The sequence below is a fragment of the Podarcis bocagei genome, assembly GCF_964188305.1.
Source record: "Podarcis bocagei genome assembly, chromosome: 7".
NCBI classification, from domain to species: domain Eukaryota; kingdom Metazoa; phylum Chordata; class Lepidosauria; order Squamata; family Lacertidae; genus Podarcis; species Podarcis bocagei.
In genome coordinates this window covers 6,112,675-6,128,281 of record NC_138132.1, presented here as the reverse complement: position 1 = coordinate 6,128,281, position 15,607 = coordinate 6,112,675, and the positions used below count along the sequence as shown (strand labels likewise).

At 48.8% G+C, this 15,607-nt stretch overlaps 1 protein-coding gene across 1 annotated transcript in view; it reads right to left on the bottom strand.

Moving 5' to 3' along the window:
* The window catches only part of SLC8A2 (solute carrier family 8 member A2), a 135,840-nt gene extending 120,629 nt beyond the window's left edge, over positions 1 to 15,211 (bottom strand). The window contains exon 1 of the mRNA XM_081200214.1: positions 14,906 to 15,211. The gene's annotated coding sequence lies outside the window, so the exon portion shown is untranslated. The remainder of the gene's footprint in view (positions 1 to 14,905) is intronic.
* Between the last annotated feature and the right edge of the window lie 396 nt (positions 15,212 to 15,607).

Sequence of the window (15,607 nt, the reverse complement as noted above, 5' to 3'; positions counted from 1 at the left end):
GTGGTTTGCTAGAACAAGATGTCAAATTTGTTCTCTAAGTCATGGGTAGGCAAACTAAGACCCGGGGGCCAGATACGGCCCAATCGCCTTCTCAATCTCAATCCGGCCTGCGGACGGTCCAGGAATCAGCGTGTTTTTACATGAGTAGAATGCGTGCTTTTATTTAAAATGCATCTCTGGGTTGTTTTTGGGGCATAGGAATTCGTTCATTCCCCCCCCCCAATATATATATACATACATATATATATATATATATATATATATATATATATATATATATATATGCAGGTTTTGGTGTCTTCGGGTGTCTTCCCGTGTAAGAGTTGGGGTGTCTAGGCGACGTTTCGACGAGGTCTCACTCGTCATCTTCAGGCTGGTGCTTTCGGCTTCTTGTTACTGGAACAGAGCTCTGTTCCAGTAACAAGAAGCCGAAAGCACCAGCCTGAAGATGACGAGTGAGACCTCGTCGAAACGTCGCCTAGACACCCCAACTCTTACACGGGAAGACACCCGAAGACACCAAAACCTGCATTCCTGTACCCGTGAAAATCTACGAAAGCAAATATATATATATATATATATATATATATATATATATATATATATATATAGTCACGCCCCCCACAAGGTCTGAGGGACAGTGGACCGGCCCCCTGCTGAAAAAGTTTGCTGACCCCTGCTCTAAGTCCTTGCCAGTTCATAGCAGTGTGTGTGTGTGTGTGTGTGTGTGTGTTAGCAAATGCAACATATCTAAAGGCCTTACGTAAATAAACAGTAAGTTCTTTAGGGAAATACTCCTTGCAGGACAAGCTTGGAGTTTGTGCGAAACACCATGTGGAGAGCATGTGATCTGCATGCAGAAGGTACCATGTTTGATCCCCAGCAGGTAAGACTGAGAGACAACTCTCTCTGCGATCTCTCTGGAGATCCACTGCCAGCCAGTGCAGCAAATACTGGAGTTATTTTCTATTCTAAATGGGATCCACTATCAAGGCAGCCCCATCAACCTCTCCCTATTTTCCTCTCTCCCTGCTTACTTTCCTCTTCCTAATACATAAACCCACCCCCACAACATTTCTCCAGTGAAAATAGGGATGTTCTATTCCATAATCAAAGGGACGTGGGTGGCACTGTGGGTTAAACCACAGAGCCTGGGACTTGCCGATCAGAAGGTCGGCGGTTCGAATCCCGGTGACGGGGTGAGCTCCCGTTGCTCGGTCCCAGCTCCTGCCCACCTAGCAGTTCAAAAGCATGTCAAAGTGCAAGTAGATAAATAGGTACCGCTCCGGCAGGAAGGTAAACGGCGTTTCCGTGCGCTGCTCTGATTCGCCAGAAGCGGCTTAGTCCTGCTGGCCACATGACCCGGAAGCTGTATGCTGGCTCCCTCAGCCAATAAAGCGAGATGAGCGCCACAACCCCAGAGTCGGCCACGACTGGACCTAATAGTCAGGGGTCCCTTTACCTTTACCTTTATTCCATAATCATAATGATTTCACTGTTTATACCCTCCCCATTGGGCAGCACCCAACATATATAAAAATATAATTAAAAAAAAACAAAAACACTTCCCTAGGCAGGGTTGCCTTCAGCAACCCTTTGGCTAAGGGAGCTGGGCATGTTTAGCCTGGAGAAGAGGAGGTTAAGGGGTGATATGATAGCCATGTTCAAATATATAAAAGGATGTCACATAGAGGAGGGAGAAAGGTTGTTTTCTGCTGCTCCAGAGAAGCGGACACAGAGCAATGGATCCAAAGTACAAGAAAGAAGATTCCACCTAAACATTAGGAAGAACTTCCTGACAGTAAGAGCTGTTCGACAGTGGAATTTGCTGCCAAGGAGTGTGGTGGAGTCTCCTCCTTTGGAGGTCTTTAAGCAGAGGCTTGACAACCATATGTCAGGAGTGCTCTGATGGTGTTTCCTGCTTGGCAGGGGGTTGGACTCGATGGCCCTTGTGGTCTCTTCCAACTCTAGGATTCTATGATTCTATGATTCAGATGGCTTGGGGATCAGAAAACTCCATACCCTCCAATGTCCTGCCATATACCCTCCAGTATTTCTCCTATGAAAATAAGGACATCCTAAGGAAAAGTGGAACTTTCCGGGATTGGATCAGAAACTGGGGTGGCTTCTGTAAACCCAGAGCTGTCCCTGGAAAAAAGGGATACTTGGGTCGGCCTGCTAATGCTCCAAATATATGCAGTGACTACATTATTACATGAGCACTGTTCCACAGCATTCGATATTTTCATTTACATACACTCATTCGAAATAAGATGGGTTTATGAAGCAATTCTGCATCCTCCCACCACGCTGACGAAGAATTCTACGAAACAGTAGTCACTGTTCAGCGTTGGACATCATATGTGCCGAATACACAAAGCTTCACAGCTTGTCTTTCATCCTACGAAGTCTGGTCCCTCGCTTCATTTAAAGATTTTCAGAGACGTTGAAACGAAAGATTTCATTTTGTACTTGTTAGGGTTTGAAGGACTTCTACAAAGATTGTCTATTGCATATGTACATGTGGCCATCGTGTTGCCTAGACATTGCTAACCAAATAGATGCTAAGCGTTATTATTGTTATTATTATTATTATTATTACTAGTGGCAGCAATAGTACCAGAAGCAAAGTGCCCAACTTGCAGTTCAGTCCAAAGTGCTCTGCTCTCCTCGCCGCAAGCTTGTGTCCTGGTGGGCTTCCTCGTTTGCAGACGGACGCCTCTCCCAAGCCCCTGCCTTTGACAGTGGGATTCCCTGCATCTTCTATTCCTTCACCATCTTCTACAGCTACATGGCCAGCAGGGTGAATCCTGCCCTAATGAACCTGCTCATCACGTATGTAGAACGAAGCATCGATCTGACAAGAGAATCACTCCCGGCACTGCCAGAAGAGAAGAGCGAGGAACCTGGAAAATCCATCACGATTAGCATCTGAAGGAGAAACAGCTCTGCGGCGGGCGAGCCCTGCCTGACCAGGGAATCCTGGCTCAATTAGGTGGACTTGTTTCTGGGGGACTCCACAGCACCGTTGGCTTTGCTTTTCTTTCTCTCGCCAAGCATTTAAAGCACGCTTTCCCCCCACCCCAAAAGAATCCTGGGAACTGTAGTTTGTTGAGGGTGCTGGGGAATCATTTGTCGTTTAGTCGTGTCTGACTCTTTGTGACCCCCTGGACCAGAGCACACCAGGCCCTCCTGTCTTCCACTGCCTCCCGCAGTTTGGTCAAACTCATGCTGGTAGCTTCGAGAACACTGTCCCACCATCTCGTCCTCTGTCGTCCCCTTCTCCTTGTCCCCTCCATCTTTCCCAGCATCAGGGTCTTTTCCAGGGAGTCTTCTCTTCTCATGAGGTGGCCAAAGTCTTGGAGCCTCAGCTTCACGATCTGTCCTTCCAGTGAGCACTCAGGGCTGATTTCCTCCAGGATGGAGTGGTTTGATCTTCTTGCAGTCCATGGGACTCTCAAGAGTCTCCTCCAGCACCATAGTTCAAAAGCATCAGTTCTTCGGCGATACTACGGTTCCCAGAATTATTTGAATGTGCTTTAAATGTGTAGATGGCAGGGTCCCTTCCATACGTACAATTATCTGATTCTATAAAGCCGTTCTAAACACAGAAGGATCAGGCTGGCCTTTTAAACAGACAGGATATATCCAGGGGATGCGAGATCCATCGAGCACCGGCACCAGCCGTGAAATTTTATATATTTCCTTGCTACTCCCATTTTATTAGTCACCCAATAAATAAAGAAAAGATATATATTCTCGGCGACAGGCAATGATAGCGTGGAACAAAATTAAACACGCAATGAAGTCGGCAACTCAAACAAGAAAACCAATAAAATCCAAGCCAGGAAGAATTCAGCAATACAATATCTAGCCCAACATGCAACAAACACCTGGGACTCTCAGCCCATCAGCAACCGATTCTGCGAATCCATCAGCAGAGCGCAGCCACACGCATCCCAGAATAGCTGGAAACCAACCAATCACCATCAATGTGCAGAGAACAAAACAACATCATGCTAAATAAATAACTAAACCGGGTGTTCAAAGGTCTTAAAAGGCCTGGGGTGATTTATTTCACCAAGTATTCCCTTGGCACTGAAAATGTGTTAAAATAGGCACCAGGAGAGTCTCTCTCGGGAGAGCATTCGTCAGGTGGTGGTAATACTCAGAAGAGGGCCTCTGTAGATTATGGGATGGGGAACCTGTGGCCCACCAGATGCTGTTAGACTACAATTCCCATCATTCCTCTCTCCAACGGCCATGCCGGTGTTCTTTAGGTCAGCCTTTCGCCACTTGAGCCCAGTTCTGGACTACAGTTCCCATGAGGCCCCAGGCAGCAGCACAGCTGTAGACCAACCAGAGACGGGGTACCCTTTTCAACAGGGGGCCACATTCTATTCCGGGGAAAATTCCAGGGGCCACATGCCAGGTGAAATATACTCGGAGTCGAGAGTGGATTTCATGCTCTTTCTTCAGCTCATAGTGGTGAAGAGGAATGGAAGTTCCCCCAGAATGTCTGCTTTATATACACTATTTACACAATGGGCCCCATGTGATTGGCTAATTCTGGGATTCACCTGTAGGCCAATCAGGTTGCAGATTCACTTCCACCTGGAACTGGATTGGGTGGCTCCTGTGGACCAATCAGACTGCTGGACCCTATTGTTCTAGGACCAATCAGACTGCTGCCTTTTGGATCCTATTCAACTCAATACATAACACCAGGTCAGAGGACAAAGTGGGTGGGAAACTGAAGCAAAGTTTACCTAGTTAGCACAGAGAGAGAAACACTTAACTGTGCAAAAAAAAGAAAGAAAGAAAGTACAATACCCTTAACTGAGTAAAAAAATGAAGATGCATTCTCAGAGGTCATGGACAAATTCCAGCCAGGCAAAACCAATCAAGGTGGGTGCAGAGCAGGGCTGGTGGGGGTGTGGTTAGGGAAGGGGCGTCCCAGGGGCCAGATAAGAGTTTGCAGCCACAATCAGCCTAAAGTTCTAAGCCTCCTCACCCCCTGCCACACATTTTCTTCTTGATATTTTTGGGAGTGATTGCAAGCTGCCAGGGCTGCAGCTTCTATCGAGATTTGCTCCTGGAGCCCAGAAGACACAGCTCCCGGGGTTTATGGATTAATAATAATAATAATAATAATAATAATAATAATAATAATAATAATAATAATAATAATACAAAATAAAATTATTATTGTTGTTGTTGTTGTTGTTGTTGTTGTTGTTGTTGTTGTTAATATTTATACCCCACTCATCTGGCTGAGTTTCCCCAGCCACTCTGGGCAGCTCCCAATCGAGTGTTAAAAACAATACAGCATTAAATACTAAAAACTTCCCTAAACAGGGCTGCCTTCAGATGTCTTTTAAAGATAAGATAGCTGCTTATTCCCTTTACACCTGGTGGGAGGGCGTTCCAGAGGGCGGGTGCCACTACCGAGAAGGCCATCTGTCTGGTTCCCTGTAACCTCACTTCTCACAATGAGGGAACCGCCAGAAGGCCCTCGGCGCTGGATCTCAATGTCCGGGCTGAACGATGGGGGTGGAGACGCTCCTTCAGGTATACTGAGTCAAGGCCGTTTAGGGCTTTAAAGGTCAGCACCAACACTTTGATTTGTGCTCGGAAACGTACTAGATAAAGGAGAATTACCAAGCCCTACAGCATTGTCCAGCAGAAAGAGAAGGGCTTACCTAGTGAGCCGCGTTCCATTTCAGAAAAGGAGGCAGCGAGAGATTAACGCAGATTTGACTCACAACAAAGGGGTGGGGGGCGAGGGAGGGGGTAAATTAGGCAAAATTAAATGGATCTTTTTCTCGCTAATTTGCAGACTGGTGTCCAAAGGGGATTGCGAATCAGCAAAGCCTCATTAGAGAGGTGCGCAGTGTGATACCTTCTAACTCAGCAGGGTGTTGTTCCGCGTTTGGAGAAACAGATGCATTTTCACGGCCAAGGACAGGCCCAGGTGCTTTGCCACCCTGTGCCCTGCAAACCTGTGTCCCAGGATCGCTTGCAAAATGGCACAGAGGATGTCAGATTCCAAAGCGCAGGACACAGACTGCCGGCGTCAGCCTCCCTAGAATGCAGAGCGGCTCCCAGCAAATGCTTGGGGTCCATGCTCCGATTTTTGCACTTTTGTATGCAAGTTGGCATAGATGTGACTCCCAGACAGTCCCTCATCCAGGCACTAACCAGACTCCGACCTGCTGGGCTCCACCCAGGCGGGGAGTCTTCCCAGTAAGGGAGAGAGATTCAATTCAGTTCAATTTTCAGGCACCTTTCCTACCTAAGCAGCACCTTCCGGAAACAAGATGCAAACTGAAACACAGTTGTCCTTTGAAATTTACATGCCTCTGAATTTTGTGCTGCCGTTCTGTCCATCTACAGGGTGTGTGCGTGCAAAATGCCATGCAAAGATATGTGCGCTAGGAGAAATTCACACTAGAATACTGATGGCATTTTACAAGGACTTATTTTTTTTTAAAAAAAGTCATAGAAAATGGAGAAAATGGGAGACACCAAAACTAAATGATCCATGCACCCATAACCTGCAGACCACACCCTTTCGGTCCATGCAAGCTTCAAAGAGACACATCCATTGATGATGGTTCATAAACAAACATACTTGGGGTGGGGTGTCAGTTTGGATGACACTCGTAGGTCTCTTCCAAACCTGGAGTCCTATGTAAGCAATAAGAGGATACCAGCTCAACCAGTTTCTTTGTTAAGGTAGTGGACTTTGCCAGCCAAGTACACCCATTTACATATCCAAAAAGGTTGCCCTGTTGCCATAGAGACAAGCCAGGGAAACTTCCCTTATCCACTTGGAAGCGACATCACCTTGTAAGGTAGAAGAACCATAGCCAGAGGTTGATGTTTGAGTTTTGGCTACTGGTGGAAGCTGAGGGCACAGAGTTGTGTTTTGCTTTGTGCTGGACCCAAAGTGGTAGCTTGGGGCTTCCCTGGCAACTGAGTGAGGAGGTAAGATCTGTTGGGGTGTCAGTGCTGTGAGCCTCTCCCATCCTATGCTCAGGTTGTATACCTGTGTAAATAAAACCCTATATCCTAAAGATATCACAGTGTCCATTGACCTTCATTCCAAGTTGGCCGAACCCTAGGTAAGTGCAGGCAACGTTGGAGTCTCTCGCCACTCTGAGATTGGGGTGCACACAACATTGGTGTCAGAAGTGGGGGGTTGTGTTTCCTGGAGGAGGAACTGGCAGTGAGGTGTGCCTGAGTTAAGATGGAGAGACAGAGACATGTTCTGCTCTCTGCCGGACTCAAAGCTGTGGCTTAGGACTTCCCTGGAAACTTAATGGGGAAGCAAGAACTGTTGGAAGGTTGATGCTGTGATCCACTTCATCCTTTGTAAGCGCTGGAACCCCGGAGTCTCTCAATGCTCAGAAACTGGGGTGCACACAACAATATAAAGCGAGGGGACTTCAGAACCGAAGAACAAGAGACGTTCCATATTCCACTACTCTAGCACTGACAGAGGGAGTCCAGATTTCCAAGAGGGAAACTTCCCTCTTTCCTTCTTTTTCACCTGAGCGTCCTAGTCTCTGCTTCCACCAAGGAAGGTGGCAAATTGGATCAGAGACTGCAAGGCAACGGTGGCCATAAACCTTTCTCAGGTTGCGACTGACCCTGCCAGTTCTGAGGTACTTCATTAGCAGCAACTGGGAGAGAAACTGGGGGGGGGGATCGCAAAAGCATGATTAAGGAAGCCTCAGGCATTGACGCAGGAGGAGAGATTATGAGAGCACGGTATTTATAGCTTGGGGGAATGGGTGAGAGCCAGATGGGCCTTGGGGTGGCGGCACTAAATATTACATGGGTGCAAGGTGGATAGAGGATCACCTCTCTCTCTCTCCCTCCCCTCCCCCTCTCTCCTCTGGGCTGCAGGAGGGGGAGGCATGAAAGAGATTTATTTCACGCCTCCTCTGAGGCAACTCTCACACATACGCATCTGCTGTTCTGTAGCAGATTGCGACTTGTTACTAGGACATGCGGTGTATCAGATTTGGATTTTGGCAGGAAAAATCTCGCACGCAGCATGGGTCGCTCTTCCACGTTTGGCATGTGCCTGCCATGCGGAGCCAAATGATCTAGGTGCCTGCCTGCATGTGCTCCTACCTCTGAGCATGGACAGAGATGAACAGAATTCCCATTAGAATTCCCACCCCCAAACCCAATTCATTGCACACTTATTTCAAGAGTCTCCTGGGAATGTTTAAGAAAAGACCTCCTTCTACTGGTCCACATATTGTATCACAGTGTGGTACGTTGGCTTGACAGCCACGGACAGAAAGTCTCCACAGAGGGTGGTGAACACAGCGCATGATATCATGGGCTGTCCCCTGAGCCCGCTAGATGACATCGCAAGGGACTGTTGCCTTAGGAGAGCGAGAAAAATTCTCAGGGATGATTCACACCCTGGCCAGCACCTCTTTCATCTTCTACCCTCGGGCAGGAGATATAGAAGTATAATCAGTCGTACCAACAGGCTAAAAAACAGTTTCTATCCGTGGGATGTTAGGCTGCTGAACGGAAAATAATATAGTACCACTGACTTTCGGGGTTGGTGTGTTGTGCGACAAGCACACAGAGTGCAATGAGATTGAGTGTTTGTGGGGGGGGGAGGCTTGGTTAATTTCATTGTACACAGGTTGCACATTGACAATAAAGTTACAGTGGACGCTCGGGTTGTGAACATGATCCGTGCAGGATGCACATTTGCAACCCACAGCGTTTGCAACCCGCATCTGCACACATGCATGTTGTGATTTGGTGCTTCTGCGCATGCGCAAGGGGTGATTTATCATGTCTGCACATGCGTGACAGCCGAAACCTGGAAGTAACCCGTTCCGGTACTTGCAGGTTTCGGCAGTCCGCAACCCGAAAAAATGCAACCTGAAGCAGCTGTAACCTGAGGTATGACTGTATTATTATAAAAAGTCACATACTGGATCTAGCCCATTTGCAGCAGTCGTCCATCGAGGTACTCACAAACAGGGTTTTAAAAGGTCAACCTGGTATACTGCTCTTGAATATGGAGGTTCCATATCTCTTCCATAGCCGGCAGCTGCTTAAACAAATTTGTCCGATCGTTTTTCAGAGCCACTGCAGCTGATGGGTCATAAACATGCCTCGTGGAGTGTGCTCCTTAAACTGACAACGCATTTTCCAGCTGATATGACTGGCACTCCTGTGAAAGCCCTTGCTGATCTCTGGAACATCTCATTGGCCAGGGTCGCTGCCCCCTGAGTGCCCTCTCCCACTTTGTGGAGCCAGTTTGGCTTCCTGGTATACTAGAGCTTACAGTGAGGAAACAAGCTGGGAGACAGCTCGGACGCGAGTAGAGGGAAGCTCGGGTGTAATGCAATTGCACAGTGTTGAGGGCTCATCATCGAGCCTACCTAGTGGCAGCGAAGGCAGCAAAGAAGGAAAGAGTGTGCCCTCAATGTGCTGTCTGGCAGAGCTTTTCCAGGTAGTGTGGGGTCTCTTACAGTCTGGCCCTGTTAAGTTGTGGGTGAACATATCAGACAACACAGCGATTCTTCAACAGCTCTTGTTTATTCAGAGGCCAGAACAGAACTGAACTGAAGGGTTCAGCCAGCCTGCTTATATAGAGCTCCACTAGAACGCAACAGTAACCATTTTCTGTAACTATCCAATCACTGAACGTCACTTTCGATCCTTCATTTGCATAACTATCTACAGTATCCCCCTGCTGGCCCAGGGTGAGAACTTCAGTACATAAGAGGCCCAGAGGTAGAACCAAGAGTAGTTCACTGTAACTCGTTTGCAAAGCATTTTGAGGCCAAAATCCTCAACATTTTGCAGGAGGGGGTGGTTCCTGCCTGCATGAAGGAGGCCATGGCAGAATCACTCCTCAAGAAATCCTCCCTGGATTTGGAAAATCAAAGATGGCAATCTTCCCTTCTTGGGCAAGGTTCTTGAGCGGGTGGTCGTGGACCAGATCCGGGCACTCTTGGAGGAAACTGATTTTCTAGATGCATTTCAATCGGGGGTACAGGCCTGGTTTGGGCATGGAGACTGCTTTGGTATGATGATCTCTGTCGGGAGAGAGAGAGGTGGAATGTGTTGCTATAAATTCTCATTGATCTCTCAGGGGCTTTCGTTACCATCAGCCATGGTCTCCTTCTGGAGTGGCTGTCCGAGTTGCGGCTGGCAGCGCTTTGCAGTAGTTCTGGTCCTATTTGGATGGTCATTTCCACAGGGTGATGCTTTGGCCCCATGGGTCCTTCACTGTGGGGCTCTTCGTGGTTCAATTTTATCCCCTATGCTGTTTAACATCTACATGAAACCACTGAGTGGGTTTCCATTGTCGGTAATAAGCTGATGACACACAGCTCCAGTTTTCCTTTACATCTTCAGGTTTGGCAGTGGATGTGCTGGACCTTTGTCTTGCCTTGATAATGGCCTGGATGGGAGCCAAAAAACTGAAGCTCTATCCAGATAAGGCTGAGGCTCTGTTGGTGGGCAGTTCCATAGACCGGACGGCTGGGAGGTTGCCTGCTCCTGATGGGGTTCCACTTCCTCTGAAGGACCTGGTAGCTTGGGGGATACTTCTGAATTTTTCGCTGTTGCTTGAGTCTCAAGTGGTGTCAATGGCACAGAGTACCATCCATCAGCTTCGGCTGGTGGCCCAACTATATGGACAGGGATAGTTTGCCTTCCGTCATCTATGCTTTGGTAATCTCTAGGTTAGATTACTGCAACACGTTATACGTAGGGCTGCCTCTGAAGACGGTTCAGAAACCAGGCCGCTATGAAGTATAATTTTTATTTTATTTTTGAAAAAACACTTTTTTAAAAAGGATCTGGTGCACATGGTTGCATTGTTTTGTGCTATATGGTTGCATGACAGCCATATTTTCACAGAGGGGATGGAGAGAGCAAAATCATTAGGAGAAGTCAACATTTTACTCTAGAGCTTACTGAACTTTTTGCCCCATCAATTATTTCAAAGAAAAGGTAAAGGTAAAGGTACTCCTGACCATGAGGTCCAGTCACGGACGACTCTGGAGTTGCCCGCTCATCTCACTCCATAGGCCGAGGGAGACAGCGTTTGTCCGCAGACAGTTTTTCTGGATCATGTAGCCAGCATGACTAAGCCGCTTCTGGTGAAACCAGAGCAACACATGGAAATGCCGTTTACCTTCCCGCTGCAGTGGTACCTATTTATCTACTTGCACGTTGACATGCTTTCGAACTGCTAGGTTGGTAGGAGCAGGGACCGAACAACGGAACTCACCCCATCGCGGGGATTCGAACCGCCGACCTTCTGATCGGCAAGCCCTAGGCTCTGTGGTTTAACCCACAGCACCACCCATGTCCCTTATTATTTCAAATAGTGGAACACAACTCTGGCTCGTGCAGAATTAGAGTTAGAGAGATTGTCCAGAAGCCCATGTCCTCTGCACAGTTCCTAGCCCCGTGAGTTCGCCCTCCCCATCATTGCTGCTGCCTCCGAGGTAGCTTGGTTTTCTCCCAGTTGTGGAATAAAAACGGCACTGCAAGGAACGGTGGCATTTTGACACCTGTCAAGGCTGCAAGAGTGAATTGCAGCCCAAATGAATGTTTGCAAGGATGATTGGCAGCTAGAATTAGCAGTGGCCCTCTGATTCACAGTCTATTTCTGATTTGGCCCTCGGTGCTGAATAAGAGTCATTCCTCTCTCCCCCACCCCAATAAAACATACACCTTGTCACACGTTTGCACCCACAAATGTCTCCTAGGCTTTGAGCAGCGTCCCAGGACCTGCTGGTACAATGATGCAACCTCAACTTGTGCTTTTTAGTTTAGAAAGACAAGCAACAAGTACGGTAACTGTCTGCTGTTTAAGAGGAGTGTGAAATGTTGAACAGAAATCCCAGTTAAAGCAGATGCTTCTCTTTCCTGCCGCCACCAACAAAATTATTCCTTTGCCTTCACCAGCGGTGCAAATTCAAGAGGTGTAGTTTTTCCCCCTCGACCCATGAAATGCAGGAGATCTACCTGGTGAATTTTTGGTTCATGCACTGCTATAACCTGCCTGGTATGCACACACACACATATCTCCAGTCAATGCACAGGTTTGAATAAAATACTGTATTAACAGATACCTTAAAAGATGAAAAGCAGGCTGACACGTTCTGCCTGCCATCAACGGCTTGTTAGGGAGAGAGATGAAATAGTCTCGCCGCACCTCTAGGAGATGTTTTCATAAATTATGTTCACTAGTATTCTGCCCTTCACAACAACCCTGTGAGGGAGCTCTGTACCATCACCCAGATACTAGATCTTGCAAGCTGACCTGACTCCTGGTGAGTTTCACAGCAGAGCTAAGATTTGAACTGGGATTAGAGGCCCACAGCTTTCATCATTCTCTTGTGCTTAATCTGGAGGAGGGAACTTACACCCAAGCTTTTCTGGACCAGCCATCTCAACATCTAGATTCTAAACACGGAGCAAGAAATAAGCAGAATCGATCAAAAGAGGGAGAAGGAATCCTCTCCCTATTGTGCCCATTTTGCAGGTGGGGAAACTGAGCAAGGCAAGCAGCAGAACATCATGGGGCTGGGCATTGGCGGGGTCTCCTGCTCTGCCATTAAGACCACCACCCCAACAATAATAACACTAACACACACACACAACTGCACAGAGCCCCTCAGAAGGCTAGAGGCCATGGGAATGAGTCCTCCAGTCACCTTCTCTGACTCTCTCAGATTCAGGGACCTCCTAGCTGCAGCCTTTCTCCACCTGTGGGTCCCCAGATGTTGTTGAACTACAACTCCCATCACCCCTCACTAGCAAGGCCAGAGCACAGGGATGATGGGAGTTGTAGTCCAACAACATCTGGGGACCCACAGGTTGAGAACTGCTGTAAGTGCAAGCCACTCAGTCAGCCAACCCAGATCTTGCATCCGGCAACCGAAACCATGACACCACCAGACACAATAGTTACAAGCGCTATAATAAGAACAAGTTTGCGTCCAGGTCCTTTCAGCCCCCCCCCACCTCCCCCAGCGCTTGGTCTACCCTACAAGACAACTCATGAGGCTGGCAAAATGGCTGCGGGGCTGGAATTGGCATGCCAGGGCCATGAGACAAGCCAAGAGGTGCGCATTTTTGTTATTACTGTGTTATTATCATTATATATTATCCTCTCCATCTCAAACAAATATCTCCTAGGGAGACAGTCCTTGCCAGGGGACATCCCAGGGTGATGGACTCTGCCTCCAACAAGTTGCCTCCAAGTTGGGGATGGGAGACGGTGGGAAATGGAGCAGGCAAAAAAATTATGTCACATCTGGAGATGCACAGCACAGCACAGGAGAGCATCAAATCCATACCCGCTTTAAGGCACCTACACGTCTCACTTCTGTCATTTGGAAAGTGTCCCCCCCTTCTTAATGTGGGGAGGGAGTTGAGGAGGGAAAGTCCCCCTGATTTTGGGATCCGGGCAGTTGCGTATTTGATGTGAATTGTTTTCTGGGGAGGGGGAAATCTCCTCTCGTCTCCCAGGTTTGGAATCTGAAACATATAAACAACTGATGGTTTTTAGGGTGTGTTGAGACACTTATGGCTCAATATGGTTGCTGAACCAGAGGGGAAAGGGGCTTGCTCCCCTCGGAACTGCACTGACTACTTTTGGTCAGGCGAAAATTCAGTTTGTTTATGTGCAGGATCCAGCCTCCTCTCCCAACCCGGCGCTGGTTTCTCTTAGTCCAGGATGTGGCCATTGTGGAGTCCAAATAACTCAGACTGAACTAGACTGAACCGGGGAGTGGGGACGCACGCGCGCCTATTCCACTCTGTCAGAGTATATTGAACGGCAACCAGAAATAATTCTTATTTATCATAATTTTTTTTTTAATTAAAAAAAAGTTTGGGGGTGGAGGAGTGGGTAACGCAGGCATGTCTCTGCAAAAGCGAGGTGGTGGCAGCGGCGAATTATCTTCTGAGATCCTTCAAAACTGAAGGTGGTGTCTATAGCAACTGTCCTAGCTAGAAAGATATGTGAGATGGGGGACGTAAAGAAGGATGGAGGGAAAAAGTGTGGGATGGATATTTTTTTAAAAAATAATCATAATATTATTGAGAATTCAATTACAGAAAGGAATCTTGGTACAATATTTTTAATTGTTTTTTTAAAAAGGCGGGTAGGGACCTTGACACCATGGTACCAGGTTTTAATTTTTTTAAAGTGAGTAGGAATTTTGGAGCTGGATTTTCATTTCTTTTCATATATATTTTTCATAGCGGGTGGAGGAATTAATCACACCTCGACGCCGTATTTTAGCTAAGCACGGCTAAAACGGCACACGTTTCCAGGGCGAGGCAAAGAGGTCTCTCTCTCCATCTCTCTTTATCCCAATGGTGTCAGCACAACCGGATCTACAATTGGTAGGTGGTGGGGAATGCCCTCAGGAGGCCGGAGCCTCGCGGCCCCCACCCGCCCCCGAGGGTGCGATCATGTGGCGATCGCTGACCGGCACCAGGATGTGGCTCAAATTTGCAAGTGTCTGGCGCGCGGTGCCCGGAGAGGAAGGAACGCGAAGGGACCCGAGAGTCAGCGGCGATGAAGAACGACAGAGAGAGTAAGAAGTAAACGGGAGCAGGGAGGGAGGGAAGGCTCAAGACAGCCCGTGGTCCCGATCCTGATCGACAGCGGATCACCCAGAGACCCAGAAGCTCCCCAACACACACTACTCCCCCGCCATCGGATTAATCCAAGCAGGAAAAGGGGATTTGGGTAGGTGGGTGGCGGGGAGGAAATGAAGGAACAGGAACCCCTCTCTCTGTTACCCCGACACGCACACGCACGCACACACGATCCTCTGCCCCGCGAGCGGAAAAGGACCCCCCACGTCGCCCCAGCACCTACCTTCCTCTGCGCCTCCTCTCAGAGAGAACCCACAGCTGTGGCTGAGCCAAGCCGGTCACTTCCTCGCCATGGTCTTTCTCTCGCGCTCTCTGCCCGCCGCCCTCCTTCCCACGTTGTTCTTCAGCAGGGCTGGGCGCCGTGTGCGAGGGCTGGGAGCCGTGCCTAACACGAAGGGGGGCGGTGGAAGCCCGAGAGCCCCCAGATCCTGGTCGCTGCCCCCACCAGCCGGAGAGTGTCCCTTCCTCGGAGCCAGAGACAAGAGAGAGATGGAGAGCGAGCCCGCCTCTGGTGAAAGGAGGAGGAGGAGAGAAGGGGAGGGGCAGCGCTGGTGCGGGGTGGGGGGGGAGGTTGTGGGAAGAGAGAAATGAGCCCTCAGGACCCACAGAAAGAAGCTATGGGGCGGGAGGGGGGTGCAAGGAAACCCCCGCCGCCAGCGGGAAAGGGAAGCGATGCAACTCTGCCCAAGCTGGGTGGTGGTTAGCAGAGCCCACGTTGCCAGGGAGTGTGGCCGAGGCGTGAGAGCTGCGTGGAAGAACGCCAAGTCTGCTGCTTCGCCATGCCCGGATCGGGTCCAGGTTTCTGCTCAAGGCAGCCCCAGCCACCCACCCACTCGAGCAGCCGGGCAGCTCCCTTCGCCCCCAGCAAATCAGTACCACGGTGAGTCTGGACAGAGAATAGCCATTTCAGCACCAGGAAACGGTG